A 6,061-nucleotide genomic window follows, 5' to 3' on the forward strand; every position below is an offset into this window, starting at 1 on the left:
TGTATCATAAGTGATGCGGCAGCTTCTCTTACAGGAAAATTAGTGGAGCTCTTAAGTAAAGCTTTGGGCATTGAACAAAAGTTCATCAGTGTAAGCAATCATGGAAGCTTACAGGTTGAAAGACACATTCAGACTCTTTCAAATTTCCTCAAAGTGAACTTAAATCAGTTTGGTACGGATTGGGTACGATTTGTCCCAACATCAGCCTATGCATATAACACATTTTCCTCTACTCAGTTAGGTAGCTATAGCCCATTTGAACTTGCATTTGGACGTAAGCCACCAAATCTTACAAATTTATCGTTCAATCCAATGGCAGGATTATCACAATCTCATGGAGAATATGCTGCATTGTTAAAGAAACGATTTGATCATTTGTCAAGGGTAATGTTAGTCTTGCAAAAGAAGCAACAAGATGCTCAAAATGTTAAGATAAGTGCAAAACTGGACAAAGGTGCAATTTATTCAACGGGTCAATTAGTGTATCTATATAAGCCAACGTCTTCCTCCTTGACTGCGAACTCTCGCAAAATTGCTGCTGAATGGTGTGGACCACTAGTGATCCATCAAGTTTTGGATAGGACTCATTATTTGTTGGCCACTCTCAAAGGAGAAATTCTTAGTGATGTATTCAATTATAACAGGCTTAAACCATGTTTTGTAAGAGCATCTTCTGAAACTAAGAATATCACCAACATTCAGAAATTGCGAAATGTCTTGAAAACAAAGGGTTCATCAAGTGAAAAGCTTGCTCGAATGAGAAATGTTTTGAGTAGTAACACTTCTAATGCAGACGATGTTAATGTCATGCAAGATGCACATATTGAGTTTCATGATGAGTTTGGTAACATTTTGCCAGGGGTAACTTCAGATCATGTCATGTGTCTTATGAGCACTAAGCCAATGAATGTTGCATCCTTTTTAGAGAATAGAGCACATAATGAAGGATTAGCACTTCCATATCCTTCCATAAAAGATAGCATATTAAGGCAAAAGAAAGTTTTTGCAAATGCTCCACAAGGAGACATGAAAGTCCAACGTGCTCGATACAAATTGGGTGAATTACAGGTTCTGGTCACCTATCAGACACCATGTTTTCCAACAGGCTTTAAGAGTCATGATTTTTGGTGGGATGTAGGAAAATATTCCAACACAGAGGAAATAATGAATTTTCTCCATGAAAAGGGATTGAACATTACAGGCAATCCAGGCAGGATGTTGCAAACATTATATGGTTAATATGTATAACTGCATATTGCTTTAAGTTCAGATGAACAGGTGTTTAACCCACAATTGTATGAATGGAATGCGTCATGGCAATTACCTGCATACCTATTAAGTGGAAGTCATTGTACTATATGGTGTAACAATATAAGCTTTATTGTTAAAAACATCACCAAGTGACCTAGTTTCATCTTTTATAACAAATGTGTAATGAGTATACCTTATTTCTCCTTGTGAATTCGTTCAAACGTTTACCCGGCAATTAGAACATATCCGGAATATTAGCAACATGGGTTTTCATATATTGAGAAATATTTTAAGGATATTTACATTGCATCATTTATGTTATATTGAAGGCTATTTAGAGACAGCATTGGTAATGTGCAACTTTTGCTTACAGCAACAGTTATCGAAGCAAATGAAAGTATAGATCTTTTGAGGAAATTATGTATATATTTCTTTTCCTCAATTATTCATGCAAAAGTAAATTTCATCATGAAGTTGAAAAGACAAGATGTTAAGTAATATGTTAATTTGAAGAAAGATTTGTTGATGTCATAGTCTATGGAGTCTCTTTTATGGTATCGAATATCTAGTACTTTGGTACTTTACTAGATCATTTCGGAGTGCATACCTAGGGTCACCATGCTATCGAGTCACATTTTCTTGATTTTCTTGAGGTGAATGTATATGATTCACAAGGTTTCAAAGCAGTTTTGAAACTATGCCTTCATTAAAGAGGAGGTACTTTGTAAATGAGTTTGTAATATTTTAAGGTTCTTTTGTAATGTACGAATTTTTTATGGAACGCTAAGGTGTTCTGTTCAGTTAAAAAGATAACTAAGTCAAGTATTCTCTGATCTCTCCCCAATCCACGGCATGATTTCACTTTTGATATAAATGTATTATTGATGTATGAAATGCATAAATGTATTTTCAAGAGATACTGCATATTTTGCTGTGTCATGTAACTTTAAGATACCTTAAAGATATTTTTTTTAGATTACATCATATGATGTCATCAATATTAAAGAGGTACACAAAAAAAAATTTTCATGGAGATAGTGTCAATGTATATATCATATGATCATTTTTAATAATTCGTAACCAAGATGTTAACCGTTGAGATATATGAAGACCATTTATTGAAGTCAATGAATATTAATGAATGTGCTTACAGTACTCTACCTTCTTGAGATAATGATAAGTTAAAGCAGTATGATGTTAAAATTTTGGAGTATCCAAAAATTTTAAAAGATTGAGGGGGATGTTATGAAATAGTAATACCATCTCTTTGATGTTACCGAAACACTCCATCGAGACACCTTACAGGCCTCTTATGTATTTATCTAGGTCATGGATTCAGTTTTCCCACGAGAAGTTTTTAACTATCTTATTGAATCTTGGTACAGGGCCTTTTCCCAAAATAGATTCCATTATGTTTGTGGAACATTCGAGAAGGTTCTCTCACGTGGTATGGAAGTTTCCATAGAAAGGGGATGGACTTCCAAACTCCCAACCAATCAGGGCAGATCAGTGCCAGTGCACTTATTTTTATATCGTTAAGTTAATACAGGATGGTCAGGTTATTGGCTGCCTACTGATTGTGCGCAGTGGGGATTTTATGGAAGTAAGGTTTAAAAGGAAAAGGAGGCCGAAAGTTTTATCACTTCACTTCACTTGATCAGAAAATTTATCACTCCGTCAGCGCTCCGTGATCAGTTCGTTGCTTCGGCACCATTTCATCACTCTTTCTAATTGTTTAATTGACGGAGTCAAGTCAAGTCAAGTCATTGTAATTTAGTTTTATTTGTAAAGAGAATCGACAGAGAAGAAATTATACCGAATCATTAATCAAATCCTATCTCGTCAAATTGTTTTTTGTGTGAAGTCATTGTTTTCTTCCGTTCGAGACATCTCCTGAAGAAGCGTAAATACGGCATCAAGATATCCCAGTACCTTTCTATCGCGAGTCCCGATATAGTTTTACTATCGGAGGAGCGGGCTCGACACAATATTACAAAAATAAACACGCAGCCGCAGGGGCACTTATGGTAAGGAATTCCCAAATAATATTATCCTTTGGACGCTTGAAGATTTGTCTCAGAAGCGAAAGAAAGAAAAAATATGCCGTGACCAGGATTCGAATCTGGGTTATTACGGCCACAACGTAATGTCCTAACCTCTAGACGATCACGGCGAGCCACGTGGTGGATCTATTGCAAACTGCATCTCAAGCAATGAACATATCTGACTATCATTGAATGATATGACAAGCACATAATTGTAAACAGAATATAATTTTAGGGCAAGAAAGAAAAATGAACACGCAGTCGCAGGTGTACTTATGTTAAGAAATTTCCCCACAATTTTGTCTTTTGGACCTATAAAAGATTTGTCTGAAAAGCGAAACAATTATGCCGTGACCAGGATTCGAACCTGGGTTATTACGGCCACAACGCAATGTCCTAACCTCTAGACGATCACGGCGAGCCACGTGGTGTATCTATTGCAAACGGTATCTCAAGCAATAAATATATTTGCTCATCTTTGAATGATATGACAAGCACATTATGTAAACAGAATATAATTTTAGGGCAAGAAATAAACACGCAGCTGCAGGGGCACTTATAGTATGGAAGTCAACCACAATTTCGTCCTTTGGACTTATAAAAGTTTTGCCTTAAAAGCGAAAGAAAATTATGCCGTGACCAGGATTCGAACCTGGGTTATTACGGCCACAACGTAATGTCCTAACCTCTAGACGATCACGGCGAGCCACGTGGTGGATCTATGGCAAACAGTATCTCAAGCAATATATTTATATATCTGCCTATCTATGAATGATATGACAAGCTAATAAATGTAAACAGAATAAAATTGTAGGTCAAAATATAAAAATAAACACGCAGCTGCCGGGGCACTTATGGTAAGAATTCCCAAAAAATTTTATCCTTTGGACGCTTGAAGATATGCCTTAGAAGCGAAAGAAAAAAAGTTGCGGTGACCAGGATTCGAACCTGGGTTATTACGGCCACAACGTAATGTCCTAACCTCTAGGCGATCACGGCGAGCCACGTGGTGGATCTATAGAAAACTGTATCTCAAGCAATAAATATATATCTGCCTATTTTTGAATGATATGGCAAGCACATAATTGTAAAACAGAAAATAATTTTAGGGTAAGAAAGAAAAATGAACACGCAGCCGCAGGTGTACTAATGGGTAGGAATTTCCCCACAATTTTGTCCTTTGGACCTATCAAAGATTTGTTTTAAAAGCGAAAAAAAAATATGCCGTGACCAGGATTCGAACCTGGGTTATTACGGCCACAACGTAATGTCCTAACCTCTAGACGATCACGGCGAGCCACGTGGTGGATCTATAGCAAACTGTATCTCAAGCAATAAATATATCTGCCCATCATTGAATGATATGACAAGCACATAATTGTAAACATAATATAATTTTAGGGCAAGAAAGGAAAATGAACACGCAGCCGCAGGTGTACTTATGGTAAGGGACTCCCCCACAAATTTTGTCCTTTGGACCTATAAAAGGTTTGCCTTAAAAGCGAAAAAAGTTATGCGGTGACCAGGATTCGAACCTGGGTTATTACGGCCACAACGTAATGTCCTAACCTCTAGACGATCACGGCGAGCCACGTGGTGGATCGATAGCAAAATGTTTCTCAAGCAATAAATATATCTGTCTATTTTTGAATGATATGACAAGCACATAATTGTAAACAGAATATAATTTTAGGACAAGAAAGAAAAATGAACACGCAGCCGCAGATGTACTGATGGGTAGGAATTTCTCCACAAGTTTGTCCTTTGGACCTATCAAAGTTTTGTCTTAAAAGCAAAAAAAATATATGCCGTGACCAGGATTCGAACCTTGGTTATTACGGCCGCAACGCAATGTCCTAACCTCTAGACGATCACGGCGAGCCACGTGGTGGATCTATTGCAAACGGTATCTCAAGCAATAAATATATCTGCCTATCTTTGAATGATATGACAAGCATTATGTAAACAGAATATAATTTTAGGGCAAGATATAAAAATGAACACGCAGCTGCAGGGGCACTTATAGTATGGAAGTCAACCACAATTTCGTCCTTTGGACTTATAAAAGTTTTGCCGTAGGTTACGGCCACAACGCAATGTCCTAACCTCTAGACGATCACGCCGAGCCACGTGGTGGATATATGGCAAACGGTGTCTCAAGTCATACATATGTTTAGCCTAGCAATATCTTAAATCATGTATGCGTGCGTGTGTGTGGGTACTTGTGTGATAATGTAGTGCGTGTGCCTGAGCGTGTGTGAGTGGGCAAAAAAGTACGTCTAGAACTCCTAGACCATAAATCTGAACAAGTTCAAACTTAGTGGGTAGCCGCCGGACAATGTTAACTCGTTCCTGCGTGATTTATTACGTCATAGGTCAAAAGCCAGAGATTAAAGGTTAAGAAATCTAAAAATTGGTTTTTAGCCATTTTTTGCACCCCAACATGTTAGGAAAGGGGAATTAAAACACGATTGAAGACAATTTTAATATAAGACAGATTGAGGTGTTTAACGTTGAAATCAAGGGTAAATTGATTTAAAGGTGGTAAGATTTGCCTAAATTGTACGGAAAAGTGAGTCGCGAACTCAAACTTGGTGGGTAGGTGTCTGACCATGCAAACTCGTTCCTGTGTGATTGATGACGTCATAGGTCAAGTGCCAAATACACTAAAACTGTTTTAGCCATTTCTGCAGTATTTTGGAAAGAAGTCTTAAAAGCACAAAATATGTAGATAATAATGGGACAAATTAAAAAAAAAAATACTT

General features: G+C 37.2%; 3 non-coding genes across 3 annotated transcripts; all 3 read right to left on the reverse strand.

The window, feature by feature from the left end:
- Positions 1–3,642: 3,642 nt before the first annotated feature.
- Trnah-gug (transfer RNA histidin (anticodon GUG)) lies at positions 3,643–3,714 on the reverse strand. Its single transcript has one exon. It is a non-coding gene; the product is annotated as a tRNA-His (tRNA).
- A 213-nt stretch (positions 3,715–3,927) lies between these two features.
- Trnah-gug (transfer RNA histidin (anticodon GUG)) lies at positions 3,928–3,999 on the reverse strand. Its single transcript has one exon. It is a non-coding gene; the product is annotated as a tRNA-His (tRNA).
- Positions 4,000–4,518: 519 nt separating this feature from the next.
- Trnah-gug (transfer RNA histidin (anticodon GUG)) lies at positions 4,519–4,590 on the reverse strand. The gene has a single exon. It is a non-coding gene; the product is annotated as a tRNA-His (tRNA).
- Between the last annotated feature and the right edge of the window lie 1,471 nt (positions 4,591–6,061).

The sequence above is a fragment of the Apostichopus japonicus genome, chromosome 4 (assembly GCF_037975245.1).
Source record: "Apostichopus japonicus isolate 1M-3 chromosome 4, ASM3797524v1, whole genome shotgun sequence".
NCBI lineage: Eukaryota > Metazoa > Echinodermata > Holothuroidea > Aspidochirotida > Stichopodidae > Apostichopus > Apostichopus japonicus.